We start from the raw sequence: 24,816 nt of genomic DNA, 5'->3' as shown, positions 1-24,816 counted from the left end.
AGGAAGCTTCAGCCTAAGCTCAGTGTTAGCCTTTGAGAAAGTTCAGAAAAGGTGGTTGAAAAAAGTGCACTTCTTGATTCAACATGGAAGAAAATGTCTGGGGGAAAAAAAGACCTATCACAAGTTACAAAATGCATGTATTATCTCAGAAGCAATGTCTGCTGTATTGCTCTTTATAGATTCAGAGAATTGTAGAATCATTTAGGTAAGAAAATACTTTTAAGATTATCAAGCCCAGCCATAAACCACTTCCAGCTCCACTCTTTGAATCTGAGTTCTGGCTAGGTTATGATTAAGGCTTGTTTCAATACAATCATGACAGGGATGTGGGGACCAAGTAAGAACTAGAACCCCCTGGGACAAGAGGGCAGCCTAAAGGACCCTGCATCTCTAAACAGTAGCAGCTTAAAAAGGGAGGCTTCCTGCATGGATAAGTAGTTGGTTAAAAGATAAAAGTGAGAGCATCAAAGTATATGGTCAGTATTCATAATAAAAGAGGTTAAAAGTGGAGTTTCACAGTGGTCTATCTGAGATATATTTCCCACTATATTTATAAATTATTTTGAAATGAGAGCAAATAATGAGATGCCAGTGTGTGCAGGTGATACCATAAAATTAATACTTAGTGGGACAAAAGTTTGTTGTGAAGAACTGCTGCAGTCCCAGAGACCAGTGAAGCCCCTAAACATACAATACAAACTGTGTCTCCTCTTTGAGGGAAAGGGAATATGCCAGGAGGGACATCTGCTGGTCCAAGATGATGTAGAGGGAGATGCCAGCTCTGTCACTTCACTGTATGGCCCCCAGTTACAACTCCATCTGGTAATGGTTCAAGGGGCTTTGGGCTTGCAGAGTCCAAGAGATCAATTGTCATGATGGAAGTGCCCAGGGGCCAGAAACCCTCCAGAAGCAATGTTAGGATGTATCAGTCAGTGTGGTAAAAGCATTAAGTCACATGAATGACCAGAGAACCAGCTCTCTAAGGCTCTACTAACTTGTGCAGCTGGTTGTAGTGGTCACATTTATGAAATCATACTTTGCATATAGAACACAACTATCTCTGCATGGAGAGTCACAAACTCAGGCTTTGCTTTTCAGATTTCAGGAAGCCAACAATGAAGATGCTTACATTTTCCTCTTTATTTTTGTCATTATTTAAAATCTGTATCCACTAATAAATCACAAAGAACAGAAATACAAGCTAGGCAAGGAAAAAAATTTGTTTCAAACAAAGTTCTACCGTACCTTTAACATGTCCACAAAATTTTCAGTGAAGTAAAAAACAGGATATGGCAAAAGTCTCAAATCAGACTTCTTTTCACCATGAATCACTGTGGAATTCATTGGGGTTTCAGTGGCAAGACTTCTAAAAGGAATTCCAGTTTTGAATATATAACAGCCTAATAGGTTGGAACAGTAATTCTTCCATCAAATTTAATGGGTACTTTTTAGATTTCATGTGTTTGTGACATTTTTGCAGACTCATATTTCTTTTGCTGTTTTCACATTGTAACAGTTGCACCCCAGGGTACTCTTTGAAACTGTAACTAATGTAAAAACTTGACTGGCAGATTTTTGTGCACAAAATATATGTTTCAGGACATTTTAAAGTATTTCTTGATGGAATCTACTTTGTTCTCTATTAGGTTGTAGTTCATTTCTGTTACATGAAAACATATTTTTGCATTGGGTACAGTACCAAACACATTGCTTTATGTACTGTCTGTAAAATGTTAAATATTGCTTATGGCAGTATGACAGGTATCTAAAAATACAGAAGGAACATTTCTATTTTGGTAAACTGCCCAGATCTTCCACACAAATAGAATATTTAATAGTTTGGTGTGAAGATTACCAAAATGGAGATCATGCATAACAAACTAGCTTTGTTTCTTTGGGAAAATGACAACAAAAGCAGACAAAAGTAAAGAAGCATATATTATTCACTTGGATTCCAAGGAAGCTTTTAATCCAGTACCAAATACATTATTAATGAACAGGGTAAAAAGGTAAGGAAGTAATTCTCAACTGGACAACAAACTGGCTTGCTTTCCAAGTCAAGGAATGGCCATAAATGTGAAAGGAAGATGACAAATGCAGAGACCTTATCATTAGATTCACGTCTTCATCACATTAAAGAACAGAATAACTGACAGAGCTTCAAGGTGTGCAATTTCATGTGTGAGGAATACAGGTGACCATGAACAGAAAACAAGGACAACATAGCTCGAATTCAGTGGGGGAAAAAAGGTGGATATGTATATGCTATAAAAGTGAAAATTTATAATGTATAAAAGTAAGTATGTTAAAAGTAAGTATGCTAAAAGTAAGAATATTAAAAAAATAATGGAGATTATGCCCTAAATTATGGGTTGTACTGAGCACGTCAAAGACCTTGTGGTGTTCAATAAAAAGCTTATAGCATCAGGTAATTAGATAAATGATTTCATTAAATTCTGTTCAAACTATTTGGTAAAAATGTAAAATACCATTTATCATTCAATATCTGGCAGCAGCTAGAAGGGCAAAAACTATATACAGAAGCCTGTGAATGCTAAATCCAGACTCACAGTACAAAAGAGCGTGACAAGAATTGAAAACTACAATATTGGTTTGAATCTGTTTCAGGAAGACAAAGATTAACACTTCTTTCCACCAGTTTACTTGTTTGTCTATGCAGTGTACTGGTAATTATGCCAGCAGGCACATCAGTGACTGATGCAATTGCAAGATGAATTTTACTCTGAGAATTTTCCAGTTACTGCCAAAAAATCAGAGAGAATAACAGAGGTAGAGGATAGCGCTTGTTGGAAGACTGCTGTGATATTTCTGGGAACAAGGAGAGATTTAATGCACTGTATTTCAAAAGTGTATGTATTAAGCACTAAGTGATGTTCTTTGTTGCTATACTGTCTAACTAGTCCAGTATATGCTAAACTCATCACTGGTGTATATATCCTTGCACTCTGAGTGCTGCAGTGTGAATTCTCCCCTCACCCTCAAAGTTTGTACTCAAGAACAGTGAGTGGAAGCAGAGCTGTTGCTACCACATTCTTGATTTCCACAATTCACATAGGAGACATGTTGTCTCCCACCTGCCTTTTCAGTTTCCACATGCAGAAGAAGAATGAGTTAGACAAGATGGTCATGAACTGAAACACATGAAGTTCCACCTCACCATGGGGAAGAACTTAATTACATTGAGGGTAGCAGAGCACTGCCCAGGGAGGTTGTGGAGTCTCCTTCTCTGGAGAGGTTCAATCCACCTGGATCAGTTCCTATATAACCTGCTCCAGGTGACCCTGCCTTGGCAGTGGGCTCAGACCAGATGGTCTCCAGAGGTCTCTTCCAGCCCAAACAATTCTGTGATTCTGTGAAGATTAGGCAACAGTGAGTGTAAAGTACACTTCACATAAAACCATACTCATTAGAATCAAGATAGCTTATTCTTTTGACAACAGCTCCTAAACAAACATTTGACTGAAGCTGAAGCAAAGAAATAAGTGATGCTACTTGAGGAGTACACAGAGGCACTAAGTCTACTCTGAACACAAAAAGCAGTAAGTGGCCAACTCAGTCCATAATTATGGATGGTTTGTGGATCCTTACATCTTTCCATCTGGGACTAATGTTTGCTCTCAGGTAGATCTATTTGTTGAACTGCACTAAATAATGATCTTGCTTTGTTATTCTAACTTCTGTTAACTAGATTACAGCAAAGCAGAGTGAAACCTGCACCTTTCCAGATGTTCTAGCCTGTTTCTCATCTTCTGAAACTCAGAGTCAATTCTGGTTACATAAAACTCATTCTGCACTGTTCATACTGCTTTTTCATGGATTTGTAATCTGAAGATCTTAGATCCCTGTATTCTGCAGCCTCAGGCCGAGGCTAACTGAAATCTAGAGGATGAAGAATGTGAGCTTATGACTTTAAAGAGATGCTTCATTGCCAGCCACTATCAAAATAACATCTACCTGACAGACAAAATTCTGGAGGGAGAGACATAGGAGAAAGAAACAAAAATAGAATCAATTCTTGCAGAAAAAAAGGACAATCACACCTGATCACTACTTTCTGCTTCATCTGCAAGACCAGCTATACCATAAAACAGACCCTTCCTCAATGACACAAACCAAAACGATGCATACATATTTCCCAAGTATTTTTAGGGCAGAGGTTAAATGATATCATACCTCATTATTGAACGAATTCAAATACCAAGACACTAAATGCAGCATAAGAAAATGAATAGAATAGAATAGAATAGAATAGAATAGGTGTTTTTTTCACAGTGAGTTCTAACCTTCATTACATAGAGCAATGTCTTGCTACTGATGTCAGATACCTATGGAGAAAATGGATTGAAAGCAGTGATTGTGAGGGATCCTTCGTGACAGGATTTTTTGCTGGAGATCAAGGTACTGAGAAGAAAATAAACATTTTCCTTGTCCCATCTGAATCCTTCTCACAGCAAGGGCATGAACTAATCTCTGCCATGCTGACCCATTTTGTGTTGGCCTTTTTTAGCTCCTCTATTTTGTTAAACCTATCTAAGTGGATATGGACAACACTCATGGTTTTCTTTAGTGATTCTTTTGAATTAGCCTTTGGCTGTTCTTGCTTAACTCTTAACATATCTTAGATGTTTTCATCATCTTACTGGGTGATGGTAATATAAAGGTGCTGTCAAATGTTCTGATGAATCTTAGATCTATAGTTAATATCTAATATTTTCATAAGGAAATTTTCCTCAAAGGCTTTCAGATATCCACCTTTGGTAGGTTTCCAGATTTTGTATCCACACATTAAGATGCAAACTATCACTCCTTAAAGCAATCCCCTAACACTTCTTTTCATAATGTTTTCAGCTTCTAACTTTTGAATGCTCATTTTGTAATACTAATAATCTTTTTTGGTAGAATATGTAAAATAGAGCAATCTGCAGTTAGCACAACTGGTATCAGTGGCATTATCCCTACTCTTGGTCAGTACAATGATGAATACAAATAGGCCCAATGCATTTGAGAATAGTTTCTTGGGATCCTGTTCTGGACAATTTTCCATTTAATTGTTTGCTTTATGAAGCTCTCAAGACATCCAGAAATTTTTTATGTCTTTCTAATAAATTGGAAGACATACAATAATATATTTAATAGGAATGTACTGAGTGAAGCTATGAAAACGAAATGAGAGTAGAAGCTGAAATGGAAGGAATCTCATCACTGTACTATAAAAAAAAAGGACTTACTGTGAGTTCCTTGCTTTATGTTATTATATTGAAAATAATTAATATACTATGTGTACTTAATGGTAGCTCATTTGTAAGTAAATAGCCATCAGCTATGGTCTATATGGTAGTCTTACATTATTTACTAGCTCCTGCTCCACATCATCCAAATGTAAGCCTTAATCAATAAATCATCAATACCAAGCTTCTTTATTCTATGAGATCTAAATTATGTAGCTACATATATATAATATATAATATATATATAATATCTATACAATATATACATATACACAATAATATAAATATGTAAAATGCCCGCCTTTCCAAACCAACAGAAGTAAACTTATTTCTAATCAGTAAAGATGCACATATCACTTGGGAGCTTTGACTAGTTCCATATACAGAGTAAGGAATTTGAATAGCATAAGATAAAATGGCAGAAGTTGTTTATGCATTTAAACTTTGCAGCCTTAGAGCTTTGAAAATGAATGGAACTGGGTCCCATGTTTAGGCAATGCTTTTATTTTATTGGGAATTGTGCTCACGTGTCATGAGAATCGAGAATGCTCAAGATCTTGCATTTTAGAAGAGAAATGGTATAAGTTAAGTCTCTCTGAGGTATAAGTTGATTCTCTCCGAATTCCTGCAGTAATTTTAAAAGGATAGAATTATGGAATGCCTTACTACTACAAAGTATCTTCTCCTTGAATCTGTAAGATTTGAAGTGATTGAAAGGAATGGTAAAACTTAATAAAAACAGTTTTTGTTTTTCAATAAACTGCTTCCTTCAGGAAAGTGAGATGGTTAATGACAACAGTAAACGCTGAAGGTACAGCTTGACATACTTTCTGTAGTGGAAGTCATGTTGGGCTTGTAGTAGGCCTTAGGCTGAATGTTTAAGTACAGCCATACTTCACCCACAGGCTTGAATGGAAGTTCAGTTCACTTAGGAATTTAACTTTATTTCAAACCACAGGGAAAAAACCCACAACCTTTAAAACTTCTTACTATTACCCCAAAACTTATTTTAAAGGTGTCTTTTGAGAAGAAAATCTAACCCATTAATCTGAATGACAATTATTACTGTTCTCAAAATGAAACCACTTAAAGAATCTGGGTGTTCTTATGGAAAAGTTTAAAACTATTATACTTCAAATTAAATTTGAATGTATTACATATTGAGTTGCCTTTTTCTTTTCTCCCAAAGATTTTAATTACTAGTACATTTGCATGAAAATAGGATCTTTATTTCTTGAAAGCTCATCAGCTCCTGCTGCTTATTCTTCATTGTAGATATCACATGCAAAGGGTTAGATCTTTAGGTGAGGTAGAAGCAAGACCAGATGTGCTTAGAAGAAAAGAAGTTTTTTATGCAAATACTATTTTTAATAAAACAAAGAGGATAAAAAGTGAAGATACATGCTCTGAAAGCAAAATTCCAATATCACTTCGAGAGTACAGATGTCCCTCCAAACTAAAGTAATCTTAAATTTTAAAACTGAATATAAAACATGAAAATACAATATGAAACCCTAAAGAATTTTACACCATTGCTTACTCAAATTTCCCTTCTTGATACTCATGCCTTTATTGTACAAAAAGGAAACATGAGACCCAGGCAGTCAGGTTCATTTAAACTCTCAAAATAAGATTTTTCCTACAAAAAGTTTCTAATTTTTTATGGTCCTTTCTGAAACAAATGGCCAATTTCTACCTTCATACTATAAAAACTAACAGCCAAATGCTTATGTGAGGAAACTGTGAGCAGCCAACACTGAATGAACACAAACTATGAAGTAATTATTGGCTTCTCCATCTGCAGACCCAGTTGTAATGCAGTGGTGCAACTCTTTGAGGGAGTTTGCACCACCACATATCTGTGCTTTCAAAAAAAAACTGAAGGTATTTAACAGCATATTTAATATGAGACCCCTGCTTCTGCATCTTGATAATGTAGCTTGATTCCAGCTACCAACAAAACTGAGTATGTGAGAAGAGTAATGAGAGTCTGAGCTGCATTTGCGCTACAGGAAAAGCCATCAAAGGCTCACACACTGCTCTGCTTTAAAAGTGCTACTGTGCTCTACTAAATTTTATTGAATATTAACTGGTCTGCAGATAGCTATGGCTATTGAGATAATAAATGTGGCAGTTATGTTTGACAATCATTGCAACTGCCTGCAGCCTATCTGGGAAGCACCCTGAAGTTCATCACACTCCAGGCACCAGACTGGTGATGACAGTAAATGAGCTGTTATTCATCAGGTATTCCAAAGCTGTGCACAAAAATTTGGCTCTATAAATGTTTTGGAATGACAAAAGCGCACTAATGACTGTCATGGCCAGATGCCCAGCTCGTGTGGGTAAACTGGGGGCAGTACTGCCTCTCTGATAAAAGAGGGCACCACTGGGAAGAGGAAGGGGAAGGGGAAGAGGAAGGGGAAGGGGAATGGATACAGGGTTGGGTTTATAACATGAGTTCTGCTCAGAAAAATACATTTCCATCAAAGCTCTGGAAGTGGTATTTAGCCTCATTTCTTCTGGTACAGAAAATGGCACAGAGGCAGAGGTAAGGCCCAGAGAGTATTTTACCTGCAGCCAGGAAATATTGACAGTGCACTCAGATACTTGGATTCAAATCTGCAAAACAAATGAATTGCTACTAATAAAAACAAAGCACAGATTCCCTTTTACATTGTTTTATCCTGTTTAAAAGACAAACATTTGCACGCTGCAAGCCTCAAATGGATAAATGCTACCATGAGAACTTACAAGCCATCTGCTAGCTTCCTAATGAAGCCAGTAACTATTATTGTTTACAGTTGAACACCGGGGGTCATGTGTATTTGCTGTAATGAAAGAATCAATGCATCACTGCAGATGCTAAAAGGGAACTTTTTTTTCCAGACGGCTAATTATAAATACAATAAAGTAGCAAATTAAAAAAAAATCTGTTCATTTCCATAGAGAAATAGTGCTTGGCACACCAATTGCAAAACACAGCACGGCTCTGTTTTCTAGTAGTCTCCACTTGACAGGCTCAGCGTACAGAAACAGAATCACAAAAAGTTACTCTTCAATACTTAACAAATAGCTGATCACCAAGGGGTTCTTAGCCCCTAATGCTCTAATCTTTACAAACCTCCCACATTATTTAATTGTATTGTTTATCTGAATGTAATGATGAAGTGTGCATTAGCAGATATCTCTCTGTTGCTCTTTCACTCTGTTTTTCTTGCTCAAAGAAGATACATGATATATGAAAACTTGGTTGAGCTATTAAACATATCCTGAAGTTTCTAGGCTTTTTCAAATGTTTGTTGAAAAGAAATTGATGCACAGCAGTAACACAATTAATTTCTAGCTTATGATTTAATCACACAAAAAATAATACACTTACAAAATCCGACAAACTAATATTAATTCCAAACATTTAGCAAAACCAAAAAATGACAAACAACTGGATCTTTATACATGATGGAATTCTACATTTCACTGAAAACAAGCCATTAATTTTGAAATTTTATTAATGGCCTTTATTTTCTGTAAAAATACTATCTTACATTCAGGAAATTTCCTAAAGCCTGTGAACCAAGAGACCTTACTTGCCTTGCCGAGTCAAAAACCTGTAAATGACTCCTCATTGCCCTCTGATACCATCAAGGCCATGCCACAGCCTTCTTGCAGCTTGTGCTCTCCTCATACCACTTGCAACATACAAAGACCTACATATCTATCATATGGGTAAAATGCAGTAAAAGATAGTGGCTAAATGGGATGCAATAAACAGGAAACCTGCATTATTGTAGGCCCCAAATCAATAAATCCATAGGAAAGGAAGGGAACAAACAATAATCCACCTTTACATTAATAAACGCTTGTAGCATGGTGTACTCAAGGCAGAAATAAAGCAAGCTGTCAGCAGGAGAATTCTGCCTCTTTTTAAATTTTCTCTTCATATTGTGGCCTAGGAGAACTAACAACAGTGAAGCAGAGTGGGAAGAGTTCATTAGCAAGATCAGAGATCCCAGAGGAGCACCGCTGTAGTGGAAGATCTATTAAGTATGACACTTGGGTACACTGCTGCACCCTGCCAATCCTGCATATCACCCACTCCCTGCTCCCAGCCTCACATGCCTGCTTGGCAGCATGTCACTGACTGTGGGAGCTGCAGGGGCTGGGAACCCCAAGGAGAGAGCTGCAAGCCCTTGCTGAGGTCCCCTCCTTGTCCATTGGTCACACCCTGGGCCCAGCACATGTGGGCAAACCTCTTGTGTGAACTGCCACGTGTTTTCCTGAGGAATGCACATATCGCCAGCAAGTGGCCTGAGATGCTGGGTTAAGAGAAGATGGAGGGGACTCCTTAGCCTCCAAAGCCAAGAGCTTTGCTTTGCATTGCCTTACTTTGCCTTGCCCAACTTTGCCTTGCTTTGCCTTGCGTTGCCTTGCTTTGCTTTTGCTTTGCTTTGCTTTTGCTTTGCTTTTGCTTTGCCTTTGTTTTGCCTTTGCTTTGCTTCGGCAGACCTCACTGAACCCTCCCACACAAAATCAGTAAAAAAAGCTGAGTGACTGGAGCAGAGAAGAGGATGAAGAGAATAACTGCCCTAGTTTCAGCTGGGATACAGTTAATTTTCTTCCTAGTAGCTGGTATAGTGCTGTGTTTTGGTTTAGGATGAGAATAATGTTGGTAACACACTGATGTTTAAGTAGTTGCTGAGCAGTGTTTACACCAAGCCATGGAATTTTCAGCTTCTCACCACACCCCACCAGTGAGCAAACTGGGAACAAGAAGCCATGAGGGGACACAGCTGGTACAGATGACCCAAACTGGCCAAAGGATATGGCATCATGCTCAGTATATAAACCAGGGGAAAACTGGACAGGGGCCATTGCTCAAGAGCTGGCTGCACATTGATCAGAATGAGGTGAGCAATTGTACTGTTCATCACTTCTTTTGTATATTATTATTATTATTATCATAATAATAATTATTATTTTCCTTCCTTTTTCTGTCCTATTGAACTGTGCTCATCTCAACCCATGAATTTTATTTTTTTTTCTCCCCCAGTTCTCTCTCCCATCTCTGTGGCAGGAGGTTGGTGAGCAAGTGTCTGTGTGGTGTTTGGTTGCCTGCTTGGTTAAACCACAATGCCTCACCCAACATGGGGCACAAAGGGTAAATGCAACAGGAGATCAGATTAAAATGTGTTAAAATAAATTTGCTATAAGCATTTATGGAATTGTTTAATAGTTGCTGGTCACAATGTTGACTTAATTCCTATAAGAGCTGTTCCTCTTGTTCTCAGGGTTGTGTTATGTAACACTTTATTTGCTGTGTATATTCCCTGTTGTGCTGTTTATCACCTCTGGGGCCTGGATTAAGGGTATAATTTTGTTGTACTTGGTAAGACTGGTTTATGATAGGATAAAATTACTGGCCATGAAACTAATGTAGTATTTTTACTCAGCATTACCATCCCTCTCAGTACTTTGGGAGCTATCTCAGAACTATTAATTATTAATAATTACACTCTTTACCTCTTCAACTCAGAGTGTTAATCTGTGGAGAACACAAGGGAGGACATTTTCCCCTGCTCCTCCACCTTCCCTTTCTCCTTCACCTTTCTATTCTCCTCCAGGCTAGTTAAAGCAGCTCTTGAAAATTTTTTATATCCTCAGGATGTTCAAACCAGCATATTCCTGTTGATATGTCTCCTACTCCTGAATATGTTTCAGGTCATGTTTAAACAACTACTTAAGAATACCACTCAGAGATCTCCCCCAAGGCTGGATAGTTATGGCAGGGTATGGGGGATAGTAAGAGTGAGTACCTCAGACAGTGCAAACCTCCAATGTTTCAGAACTTCATTTCTGAACAAGTGGAGAATTCTGAATAATTAGTAAAATATTTGGAAAAAATTATGCCATCACCCTGACCATTCCAGAGAGACACAAATCACTGCAACATGCTGGGGACTGGCCCAGGCCAACCAAGCCCTGCTCAACACTACTCAGCACCTGCAAGGGGAAAAGAAAGTGTTTGGATCTGATGAGAAAACAATAGGGATTGCAGCTACTCCAACACCTGCAACCTGCACTACAGCTACTCCAAGCCCCCTGACAGGCTTGACTAGACACAGGCACGTGGCTACTCCAACCTCCACGACAAGCACTGCTACTGAACTATTGAACCAACCCCTGCCATAATCAGTTGCCCAATACGCAAGTAGAAATGTTGGAAGCAAAAGTCAACTCATCTAGAAGAGGAAGAAACTCTTCCCTTACTAAGGGAAGAAGTGGAAAGCAGACTACTCCAGAGCAGGACCATCAGGAGAACATGAGAAGATGCAGGACTCATAAAGGAGAGGGTAACCTATCCCCAAGTCAGATGTGAGATATGTGAAAATATTTCAGGCATCATCCAGGTGAGTACATTGTCACCTCACAGCTTTGCTGCTGAGAGAACTCTGAAATTAGAAGGTAGGAAAGCCAAACAGCCAGGATCCTTTTCTAGGGAAGAGGGCATTGACAATGCAGTAGGAAAAGGGACACAAGTGTTCAGCTTCTGCAGCTGACACCTGTCAGGCCCTAGGGAAAGGTATCCCTTCAAGAAAGCTGTTGTACATCACCCAGACAAATGGAGAAAGATACATGTGGAAGTTCATACCCAGCTCAACACCATCATATGCCAACTCATTGTCAGTAATGACCCAGAGAGACAGAGAGGGACAAACAGTGGGTGAATTGGCTGTCCAGCTCTGGCAATATGAAGAAAGTATCTCTGCCTCTTTATGGACCTATGCCTCAGCTGCGGAGAAACTGCCCAAAAAACTGTCCCGTGAATTCCAGCAATTCATATATTCTACTTCCCACCACTACAGACCAGTATCTCAGCTACAAGGACTCTGCTCAAGAGAGAGGACAGAGTGACTACATGCCATGGGTCACCCCGTGGCTTTATCTGCATGAATTCAGAGAGGACATGAGGAAAACCAACCTCAACCCTAGAGGGACAGGTATGGGAGTTCCAGAGTGCTCAGTATATAAACCAGGGGGAAAGGTGGCCAGGGGTCACTGCTTGGGAACTGGCTGGACATCTGTCAGTGGGTGGTGAGCAACTGCCTTGTGCACCACTTGTTTTGTATATTCCAATTCTCTTTCTATTATTATTATTACCATTATCATCATCATCATCATCACAATCACCATTATTCCTTTCTTTTCTGTTTTATTAAATTGTCTTTATCTCAACCCATTAATTTTAGCTTTTTTTCCCCCAGTTCTCTTCCCCATTCCAGTGGCAGGGGGACAGTGAGCAAACAGCTGTGTGGTGTTCAGCTGCCTGCCAGATTAAACCACAACAATAATTTAATTTCAGTTCCTACTCTGCCAATGTTTCCATCTTCATGAACTTAGGTGAATAACTTAATTTATATATCTTAAGTCATAACATGTCTGAGATAATAGTTTCTTCCCCTTACCATAGGTAAATGTCTATGGAACATACTTGCTTCCCCAAATTACAGTAGAGTCAGTTGCAAGAATTAATTAGTTAATGTTTGCAAAGTGCTCGGAAGGCAGAAAGCACTCTATAAATGCTAATTATTAAATCAAAGGTTTAGCTGACTTTATTACCAAACTACTAATAAAATAAGTTACATAGCTGTTGCAGGTTGGAAAAAGCACTTTTACTGTCTAAAAGATATAAAGGTTTTAATTAGTAAATATTTTGAATGCATTTTGCTGAGGAAAAAAAATACTAACCGTTAATACAGGTTTTCCCTAATGTAAATGGCTACAAAATATGAACTCCTGGATGCTACTGTAACTTCTGCATATATTATCTAAAGTTTTGTCCCATGACAACAATATTTTTATTTAAGACACATTTTTTGTAATATTTATGAAAAAAATCATGCTTATGTTTGTCAAATAAATGTTTGGATGCAGCAAGAGATTAAAGGTATCATTCTTAGCAGAGAATAGCAAAACCTAATGTAGTGTCAAATTATACACATATACACTTACCATTATTTTTGCCATTTAACTTAAAATCATATTTTGCTAAGTTTCCAAGCTTCTGCTAATTCACAAGGCTCAGCTCTTCCAAATGCTGTACTGTATTTGCACATATGTATTCTGTTATCCACATGTGATCACAGCCAAAAAAAAATCTAGTCTTTTTAGATTAAATTTTAAGCATGCAAACAGATTTGAAAACTTTTCTGCGCAGTTAGAAAGACTGCATTCTGAAAGTGACTCAAACCTTTGGAAACACTGTAGATCTCTAGCTCCTCCATTTGATCCTGCTAGGAGAAACCTTTTGTTCACCTGCTTGTGACACTTGTTTCCCCTCTGGATGTAATAATATAAACTTGAGCATAATCATAATAATATGTTGATTTGAGTGCAATAATTAATGTATTAACAGAACTGGTTCTGATGCATCCCCTTCCCACATACATTTTTGACATATACTTTCTTTTAGAGCCTTCCAAATGATGATATTATTATTATTATTATTATTTCTCAAGTACCTGGACTAGTGGTTTGAAAAGTAGAAATTTGAAAGTAGATCACGATAATCTTATTCCCTGTTGCAATGTCTGCCTGTGACTGTAGAAAATCAGAAACCTTGAGCCATAAAAGTCCTATTAGCCTGCTTCGCTGAAAGAGAAGAAGTGCGACAAAATCCTCCCTACTTAAAGCTCTGCTGATTGTGGGAGGATAAGGATGCAGCCAGCCAGGCCCATTCAGTGAAGCAATGCAGCCTGGCTGCTGGGGTCAGTTTCTTCAGTCCAGGAGACAAAAAATCTTCCTGCTGCTGCTCCTACTGAAATCAAGGGTCTGCAGCTTCCCAATGCCATAGACTGGTGGCTCCAAAACACCCAACCCTCCCTGGGGAAGGTGGGAGTACGTGTTCATTAATTTGAGCCATAAATCACAACTTCATATGGCAGAAAAATGTCCAGAAAATGATATGCTGCAGTAAAGGGTTATGTCCATTTCTGTGCTCTTACTATAGCTCTTCCAGGCAGATGGGGACTCAGAGCAGGGATGCCAAATCTTTATCTTGCCTCAATTTGTCAAGCTGTCCCTGAAGGAAAGGTGACTGCAATTTTCTGGAAAGGAGGCAGGGTTCAGGGCTGAGGACAGGAAGGCCCATCTAGGAATAGATGGGAAATGAAAATTGTCCAGGAGATTTGTCAAAATGTTAAAGGCGCCCTCAGCAAAAGAAACCTAAGATTACTGAATTTCTCTTAGCCCAGGGTTTTTTGATTGTGTTTTCTTGGGTTGCAAACTTACTTCATAAACCAAAAATTATTATATCTTTACAGAGCAATTCTAGACTACCTAATAAAAAGTTCAAATTATTTTGTGGTTAGTCAAACATTACACATTGTGAAATAAAGTGTCAGTGACATAAAGCAAGATCAGTAGGGCTGAAGTAAGGTCTTAATAATATTTTTGTTGTTATCGCTATAACGATTAGCCCTTATTTTTAAAAAATCACAGAAAATTGCAGAGCCATTCTAGAAAAAGTTTATGGATTTTAAGATTAATGGATGGTATTAAGATTATACTAAAATTTGTGAAAAAAGAATAAGAATCCCTTAAAAATATTTTAAATACTACATGAATTAAATAAAAATGGTTTCAAATAAAATAAAGGTATATACAAATCCTTGCTTGGAAAATTTGAAAATGTGTGTCAGCTTCCTCAGAATAATTCTGATGGCATCAGAGCTCAGAAACAGAGGTCTACTTTGAGTCCTGTATTTTGACTTTGTGTAGTTTAATTTTTTACATTCTGGTATCGCAAGAGATTTTGTTCCATTCATGACAGCATTTTTCTCTAAATGTAGAGAAAAAAAGGCAGACATGGTCAAGAAATACTTCTGTCTTGTAGCTGGGCAAAAGGCACATTAAATATTAATAAATGATGCAAATAAAATAATGCCTGACAATAAGTTATGAAAAAGTGGGAGATGGCATTGGAATGGGCTGAACTTTGGAATATGATGTCAAAAGCAAACAATAGGGATTCAATAGGGAAAAAAATCGTGTTATTTAGGGAAGAAGCATGCAGGTTATCAGTATAGGAGGGTGCCCTTTGTCCTGGGAATCTGTCTCAGAAGAGAAGCTTCAGTCACAGCAGCAATTTTCAGACACAAGCTCATCCCAATGAGGAGGTGTAACAGAAGGAATTAATCCAGTCTATGGCAAAACAAAATGGAAACTGTTGCAGAGGGGGATAGATGCTTCCTATCTCTGTATCTGGTATTAGTGTGACTACTGATGGGGTGTTAGTTCTATTTCTGACATTTCAAAGAGAAAAGAGCTCCTTTAACTGGAGTGAAGCCAGAAGAGAAAAATGAAAATTATTAAGTGACTGGGAAGTGGGCTTTACAGGGAAAACTTGAAAACCAAAGAAGAGATTAGTAAGTTATTTGATCATATTATTGACACTTGCAAAATAGAAATAATAATTTCCACTTTTTCAGGATGAGATTTAAGCGCATTTGATAAAATACAAGAGTGAAGAATTCTGTTATGGAAATGGTATAGCTATGTTTAATTCTGGTATATATAAATGAAAATCTATGGAGGTTTTAGGATGCAAAAATCCCCTGCTTGACTTGTTTCAATTAAAAATTCAACAGTTACTAACATTCAGCTCTTTGGGTTTCTTGAAATCATTTGAAGGCAACCCTCCTATTTGGTTTGGTATTCCATTACCCTTGTTTAGTTTAGTAATGTAGTTTTCTTCCTACTGGTTACATGGCTGCTTTCAAGAAAGTCTGCTCCTGTGACTTGTCCCAGAACATTTTGCTTATAGAGGTGCTCATTAAAAATATTAATAGCCTAAACACACATTGAGATAATCTCAGATTTCAGAAATCATCCAAGTAACAATCCAAGCAGACTATATCCCAGTGTTGGTCAGGAAAAGCAAGGCTTTCCAGTGGTGAAGAAGCCCTGTTGTACCCTGGAATTGACACTGTTTGCGCTGCACCCAGGCTGGATGCCATCTGGAATGTGGGATCAGGTTAAGAATTAAAATCACTGGACTAGCAGGACATTGCTTGGCACTACAGAAGTATCAACTGTCAGATACTGCAGCAGAGAAAATAAAGTTTTGATAGGCTCATTACCCTTTGTCCTTCATCCATCATGACTTGGCTTTGGTTTTATTCACTTTTGCTATTTCTTAGTTTTCTGCAGGTCCTTCAGTTCAGTGTTTGACATGGTTTCAAAAAATATGACATGACAAAAGCTCATAATTATTCTGTCATGATGGTTTTGTATATTTAAACATATGAATCCTCTGTAAATAAGTAAAAGTTTATGAAAAAGAATTTTAGCTCTGCAGTCTGTTTGGTTTTTTTTTATTTTATTTTGATTTGGAAATGTAATGGTTCACTGCAAGCTCACCAGAGTGAGTTTAATGGATTAGAATATATTATTAAAATGAGACTGCTAGAGAAGTATATTGCACAGATGTGGAATACTGGGAATGTGTTACTGTAAACTCTGCTGCATTAAAAGGCAGTGTACCATTATCTTTTCTTTCTTGCCTTACAGGATTACAGGCAGGAACAGCACTGCAAGTTCACTGCAGTAGGAAAGTTTTATCTATTTCCAGTTTTTCTTCATTTATGTTGATACATCAAAAAAGAGCTCTTAAAGATAAATATATAAAAGCATTACTCTTTCATGTGGTATTATGGACACAAAATGTGCATACATGTGCTTTTGAGATTTTTATGCTTCTTTTTTTTCAAACATAATTTAAGGATTTACTTCATTCGAGAAAATCTATTTTCATAAACAACTCATTATCTTCTCCTTCCTTGCCTCAGGGTATTTCCTTGCCTCTTCTACCCAAAATAAAACAAAACAATCTTGTGTTAGATTGACCATGATCTATGAAAACCATCTAAAATTTTAAAAATCGGGTTTTAATTGGACAGATCTTTGTTTTCTCTTAACAGCATCTTGGCAGCTGTGATTAGTGATGTCACAGGTAGCTTGAGAACAGCTCATTCCCTGAAAACAGTGTAGAAGGCACACCAGTGGGGTGTCAACAGCCCTCAATCTCCAGCTGCTGCTCCTTAGAGTCGCAGAATAAGCTGCGTTGGAAGGGACTCACAAGGATCATTGACTCCAGCTGCTGGCCCTGCACAGGACAGCCCCAAGAATCACATTATGCATCTGGGAGTGTTGTCCAAATGCTTCTTGAACTCTATGGAACCACCGAGTCTTCTTCCAACTCTAGAGTGGCTATTGGTGCTGCTCTGAGGCCACTGCAGGATGTGCAGCATATTCCCCTTCACTCAGTGCCCTTCCCGAGCAGAACCCAGACTAAGAAGTCCTGGTTTGACTGGGACTCTCTTATTCTGGCTGAGTGGAATGGTTTAAATGCCAGCCCCAGCCACTTCAGCAGATGTCACTGTTGGCAGCATGGTCCTTTGCTGCCTGGGCACAGCCACACGGAGAGAGGGACTACAGCCACGTACAAGACTCTTCCAAGAAGTGGGGGCGTGGGGGTCTCCAGAGAAGGGAGCAGCAAGGTTGGTTTAGGTATGACAGTACCTACTGGGGGGCACAGTGACCATCAGTGATAGATCAAAATCACCATGAATTCTGGTTTAAGTAGAGGGGGTGAAACTAGACAGAAGTTGTACCTCGTTCTGTATTTTGAAGATATGCTCCACTTTATTTCCTTGGGGTGGAAGACCTAATTATGCAATCTAAAAGAAATGCCCAAACTTATTGTTTCTGTGTTCCTGGAGCAGAAAGCATGCTGCTGCATAAGAGTATTGCTCTTCTTTCCCAATTATGTTTGGGAAAAAAGGTGTCCACGTTAAGTGATCAGAGAATTTCTGAATCAGTATTTGAAAACACCATTTTTCTTCTTTATATTAACCCCCTCACACTTCAATTTGTTTCAATTACTGAACATAGCATATTGAGTTGTACAGTCATGTATTAATGCTTCTGTAGAAGAACAAATGTCTTTTATGAGTGATGATGTCCACAACACCACTGACAGCTGCAGAGACCACAATCCTGAGACAGTTTATCACTTGTTCTGACTGTCTAGAGAGACTAAAAGCAAAGCACCACTCATTCCAAATATCCAGTCGCTGGCTTGCCAGGGCACCTCTGGCCTACAGTTCAAGAAGCCAGTTTGCAATTCAGCAGATTCTTTGGTTTGGTATGTTTGATTTAAAAGGCGATCTTTAAAATCTTTAAACCCTTTAAAGATGTGGAGAAATGAGCAAACAGGAATATCACGAAGTTCAGCAAAACAAAAAAAAAAGCAAGGTCCTGTACCTGAGGATCTCATGCACCAGTACACATTCCAGGCCAAGGTGATCCTTGGTGATACAAGGTGACCAAGGAAGGTGATCCTTGTCCTCTGCTCAGCACTGGTCACATCTGGCATGCTGGGTACAATGATGGGCTGTCCTGTGCAAGAGTCCAGCAAAGCACCACACAAGGATGATTAAGGGACTGGAGTACCTCACACATGAGGAAAGACTGAGCAAGGAGGAATCTTGAGCCTGGTGAGGAAAAGGCTCAGTTGTATTTCATGAATGCATAGAAATGCTGAAGAGAGGATGCAAAGAAGATGGAGCAAGGCTCTTTTCAGTGGTGCTCAGTGACAGGATCAGAGGCAATAGTCACAAACTGAGACAAGGAGTTTCCCTCTGAACATCATGAAACATCTTTTTCCTGTGAGGGTGACCAAGCAGTGGAGCAGGTTGACCTGAGAGGCTGGGGAATCTCCATCCTTGGAGATACTAAAAAGAATGTCTGGATATGATCCTGGGCAATTGTCTCCAGGGGGCCCTATGTAACCAGATTGAACAGGATGACCTCCAGATGACACCCATCCAACCTCCATCATCCCTGTGATTCCTTTGGTATAAGCATCAACTATATATCCTTTTGCTTTCACCTTTACAGAACAGCTGGTGATCAGCAACAGCTCCGACATTTCATAGCCCAAGGATTATGCATTATTTAATACTTAAATTTTGCAGACTTTGACTAGATTCAAAATATTTTTTTAATTTTGCTCAGTGTTAGCTTTTTATGGTGTTGGAAGCTGTTTCTTTATTAGTGTGTTTCACTTACGAAAACACAAGTGCAGCTAACTACAATTTATGCTTTTATTATATTTTTCCACAAAGAAATTCAAAAGAGAGAACTTGAAATATTGTCATGTGTGGTATTGATGGATCAGTTCCATTTTTGTTATAAATTTGCACAGACTGATTTCATTTTTGCAGCATGGTTTTTAGCCTCACTTAGCAATAAGATAGGATTGAGGTTCCTTTGTTATTGGCTAGGTCAGACATCAAAATACTTCAGACTCATGCAAAGAAACTGTATTTTTGAGGGGAAGAAGAGATGAAAAGTGGGTAAAGGGGAAAATAAGCACATTTTTATATTAGTTTGGCAAGTCCATACTTCTTTGCATTTAAAATACAATTTTTCATTTGTTAGAAGAAAGGTTCCCTAAGCCTCTCCATCAGTCAGAGAATCATTTTTTCTTTTGTAATGCACATGTTAAGTACCCCATTAGTCCAGTCTACTTCGTTCACTGCACAGTGTTCCTGAAAGTACACAAATACAGAGAAGAAATGTACTTCAGGATGCTAAAACATGACATTTCATGTTTCATCTGTTTCCCCCCTTAGATACAACACACAAAATGTACACTAAGTGCTTTCTTCTGGCTGAGGTGGGAACACTTAACTCCTTGCAATAGTAGAGAGGGACTGTTAAAAGCATTAGCTCTGTAAACCTGTGAACTTGAATATAGTTCATAAAACATCTTAAATACTTCAAGAAATTAACTGCTGTTCACTGCCAAAGGAGCTGTTATTGAGAAGTTCCTCCATTCTTCCCTTCATGCCAATCAGCAGTAATCCTCTATTGCTGGCCAGCTTCTTTCTTACATGTGGCCAGAAGAGAAGACCAGGCTCTTGGGACCCTTCCTGGCTAACCAGACATCCTTCATGGTTTTCCAAAGCCATTAGGCAGCAATGAATATACAGAGTAATTTCACAGATATGACGAAATGTAGGAAACCTAGATGTGTGTACAAGTATCAGAAGTACACAAAAGATACAGTGAGACTGTTACTATGGGAGGTTTAATACCAAGACTGCATCGAGAATCTTTTGGGAATATGCATCAGACAATAATTTGAACCTCATCAGTTCTAGGGATTTTGGAACAACCAAAATTCTCCATCTTTTTTTTTCTCTTTGTCCACAGAAATTTCAGCAGTATGAATCAGACTTAACAGAATTGAATGTTAAATCAGTTTAATGAGTGGCTTGAGGTGAGTTTGAGAAGATTTTACCATGAAAATGTTGCTCACATTTCCACAGCTAACTTTGAGGCAAAGCTCGTATCATTTCCATTCTAAACTTTTAATTTTCTACTCTAAACTTTTAATCAGACTAACACTAATTTAAAATCATTCTCTGTGCTTACTTTCATTACTTTCAGATTCATATTATCACTGAAAAATGTGATTGCTCAGTATTTTCTCCTATGCATTCCTGAAAGAAAAAAAAAAAAAAAAAAAAAAAAGAGGCCAAAATTCTGGGGGAAAAAAGGGCTAGTATATTAATTTGAAGTAGAACCTGGCATAGTCTTTTTTCACTGATACTCTGGGAAATCTTTGTAGAACTGTCTAAGCAGCAAGCTGTTCAAATGGATGTAAGTGGATAGAGCAGGCTTTGGAATAACAAGAAAAGCTGGATGAGCATAAACATTATCTGGCTCCATCGATTCTGCAGAGCTTCATCATAAATTCAACCAGAAACAGTATTATTCAAAGATCTTTCACTGTCAGATGCATACATGCATCAGAAGCTGACAACAGTAAAAGCAGCACTCCTCCTCCTTTCCTCCCTCATGCATGTACACAGTTTTTCTTTGCAGGACTTTTTAAACACTTTTAAAAAGTAAAAATGTCACTGTATATGGGAGAATTTTTGGTGTGTGCTTTCTTCTTTGAAACCATAGCTGTCAGATAAAATTCACCATTATTAAATAAATATTTATAATGCTGAAAATACAGATTACTTTTTAGAGTTCTACAGTAGCTACATGTGACAGAAGTCAGACTCATGGAACATATTTGGTAGTTTAATTGCTCAAAAAAACCCCCAACATAACAAATATATATTTTTAAATATTTTCGTCAGATGCTTCTAGAAATTAATTCTGTTGCCATACTTCACAATTCATTCAATACTCAAAATCTGTGTGCAAGTAGTGACAGCTGAGCTATGGAAATTTTCAGGGAAACTGCTGCAGCTCCTGCTTCAGAGCCATTTGTGGATAGTAGAAGTTAGAGCTGTAACAGCTGTATATTTCACCAGGGATGACACTCCAGTGGATCATCAAATTAGGGGAGTCTCCTATTAGGGAAGGACAAGGTACAAACACAGGTTTATTTGATCACAGTCAGTTCCAGGAACAGCCTTATTATGAAAGAAGCAGCAAGCAGGGAGTATTGGGAGATTAACTACATTAGCAAAGACTGGAGTGGGTATGTTTCTTGTTATGTGACAGGATACAAGTACAGGCCTTTGAAGACTTCCTTTGGATACATTTCCATACTTGTATTCTGAATTTTCACAAAGACATTTTTTCTTCTAGTCAACACAAAACATTTTTTCTTCTAGTTATGATTCTAATTCCCTTTAGCTCAATTCTTTAACTGTGCACTACTTAACATGGGAATTTCTTCAGGCCACTTCAACATGCATATGCAAAGCAAAAGATAGGAATGATTAGCTCTTTCACACTGATTACCTCTTGTTATCCATCATATTTTCTGATACTTAAATCATGCCATAGCTAGATTGTTTTGTGCTTTTGGACACCTCATTCATATGAACCCTTCTGTGTTTTGAATAAAGCATGCTTACATCTTGTGAACTATGCTGTCTTATGTAATTAAGCCAAACAATCTGTGGTATGCTGTCAGCTGACAATGTCAGCATAACATGCTAGGCAGGTCATCAGTTGAAATGCAGGAGGTATACTTGAAAAAATACCTTCAAAAAGCCATATACTCTCACTGGCAATATTAAAGGTCTGTTTACACAAATAACACCTACTTTTTGTCCATCTGATGTCAAGCACTGTCATGCCTCAGTAGCCCTAAACCAGCATTCTGGACTGTAGACTCTAACAATGGAGGGAAACACAATGAAGTACTCAAATAATGGAAAACAGAGGGAGGAAGGGGTGAGCCTAACACCATGCAGCAGTTTATACTTCAGTGTAAGCACATCTATATATAGACACACAAGCATATATGTAAAAATTAGACAACTATGCAATGACTTCAGTGTATTAATTTCCAAAGTTTAAGAACGACAATTTCCATTTATTTAGGAGAATTAAAATATTGACATCTTCTTATGAGAAGTATTACATTGGTAAAGATGGTTATAACTCAGATCCACATCCATGTGGATCTCATCTGACCAAAAATCAAAGATGTGGGTCTGCCTGCCATGGTGGTGACAGAGACTAGGAGCTGAGTATTCCCTCAGGTGCCATGACTGCCTTCAGAGGAAGTATTGACACAAATGATGTTCCAGTTTTGTCTTGCTATAACAGATTTTCTAATTTTATTCTTTCTTCTGTGTGAATTATTTAGGGACTAGGAGTATGGGAGTGCTGCTGTATAACAGGCCTGTTTTTTCAAGATGAAAAAGGCTATATTGTTATAAAAGCTCCTGGGTAATGCCAAAGATCAGTAACTGGCAGTTGGTTTCAGAAAGAAATGTATATCCTCTATAGATTTTTATCAACTTACATATTGAAATGTCTTATTGGTAATGCAAATGAACTTTAAAACAGAAAAGGAAATTCAGTTTATCCTGTCCCACAACCGCCACATGTAATTTCTCACTATAGGGCAACACCTATAAACAAATTATAAAATTGAGTAGACTGTTTAAAAAGACACAAACTAAATGCTTGGTAAATGTGGGGATGCTTTTTTACTGATGGACAAGAAAACTAGCCCTTAAAATCAAAAAGCTCAGTGAAACAATATTGTCAGTGAAAAGAAATGCATCTGTCTCTTTAATAGCCAATGATCCTGCTGCATTCCCTAAGCAGCTCAACTCTTATGGATATGCAGAAGTTAGCACAGCTCAGTTTTTCTCCACTGTTAACTACCAGAACCTTACTTCATGTAGGAAGTACAGTTTCACTGCACATTACCTTAGACATCAAAATCTTCAAAAAAGTCTGGAGGAGGGAGGCATATGGGTCATTTGGAGACAAGATTGCAGAATAAAATAATAAAATGCAGATCTTATCTGTACCAGACAGGCAATTAGCTAAATTACAATAATATCTTGCTGGTACATTTTTCTATTTAGAAGCAGACCCAACAGTAGGACTTAGATAACTGTAAATGAGTTACTTCAATGCTTATCAGATATGTGGCCTCTGAAGTGGAATCCAAACACTTGTTATGCACAGAACAAGTCCAGTACTTAATAAGTGTAAATTGCCCTAGAAGAATAATTTATAGAGCTGAGCACTAGAAAGCTATAATGGAGAAGATAAACAGGCATAAAAAACCCCCAAAACCAAAACAAAAAGCCCCAAAAACCAAAATAAACCCCATCAACAAAACAAAACAAACAACAAACAAAAAACCCCAAACAAACAAACAAAAACCACCACAAAACCAGCTCTGGGTTGGAGACTTCCTTTCCCAGGAAAATCTTGTCACTTAAACCCGGTAACTTTAAATGAAAAGAAATAAAACATTCTAGGAAACAGGGACTTGAGTTACCTAGGAGTTCTAGCTGCTAAACTAAAGAGTCATATTCCCCCATTGATGCTCTACTTCTGGTGCCAGATCTTGGGAATCAGATACACATGGAAATTAATAGAGCTCATTAAGTTACCTTCTATCAGCTGAACCATGGTAACCAGCCTGGGGTGCTCTTCTCCTGTGGCAAATGAGAGCTAAACACTCAGTAACTCACACCTGGTGTCTATACTTAATGCGATTTAGCTGCTTGCTTTTCAGGCCACAACAGTCCGGGGCACCCTGGCGCACACGTATCTTCACTGATGATTCTGTTAAAAAAAACCCAAACCAACAAAGACACAAAAACAAAACTAAAGACACTAAGTTTAGGTACTTCCATGGTTAAAGAGGGGTACCCATTTGTATTTAAATTTAGAACTCAAGTATTTTAAGTAACAAGGTCCTTTTTAGGAACCCTTGAACCTTACTGGACTTTAGCGAGAGTTCACAAGGATGTCAAGGGAGGTTGGATGGGAGAGGGAACCCGACACCGCCCCGACTCAGGGAATGGAGAGAGCAGCGGCAAAGCTGCCTTTTCCCGGGGCACGTTCCCCGCGCTCCGAGGGCCAGGACATGCCCGGCGACAGCGTCTCCTGCGCCGCCCGGTGCAGGGCCGCAGCAAGTTCGCAGACAAAGAACGGGGCGCGCCGGTGTCCGTCATTCCGGGCGCTGCTGTCCCCCGCGGGGCGGCGGTGACCGCGG

The 24,816-nt window shown here is 38.4% G+C and overlaps 1 protein-coding gene across 1 annotated transcript in view; it reads right to left on the bottom strand.

The window, feature by feature from the left end:
• Nucleotides 1-24,810, bottom strand: part of DCTD (dCMP deaminase) — a 58,711-nt gene extending 33,901 nt beyond the window's left edge. The window contains exons 1-2 of the mRNA XM_014311957.2: nucleotides 24,543-24,810; nucleotides 24,209-24,383 (exon numbers count right to left, since the gene is read on the bottom strand). The gene's annotated coding sequence lies outside the window, so the exon portion shown is untranslated. The remainder of the gene's footprint in view (nucleotides 1-24,208; nucleotides 24,384-24,542) is intronic.
• Between the last annotated feature and the right edge of the window lie 6 nt (nucleotides 24,811-24,816).

The sequence above is a fragment of the Geospiza fortis genome, unplaced genomic scaffold, assembly GCF_000277835.1.
Source record: "Geospiza fortis unplaced genomic scaffold, GeoFor_1.0 scaffold40, whole genome shotgun sequence".
Lineage (NCBI taxonomy): Eukaryota > Metazoa > Chordata > Aves > Passeriformes > Thraupidae > Geospiza > Geospiza fortis.
The sequence above is the reverse complement of the archived record's forward strand: the minus strand, read 5'-3'. Positions and strand labels throughout refer to the sequence as shown.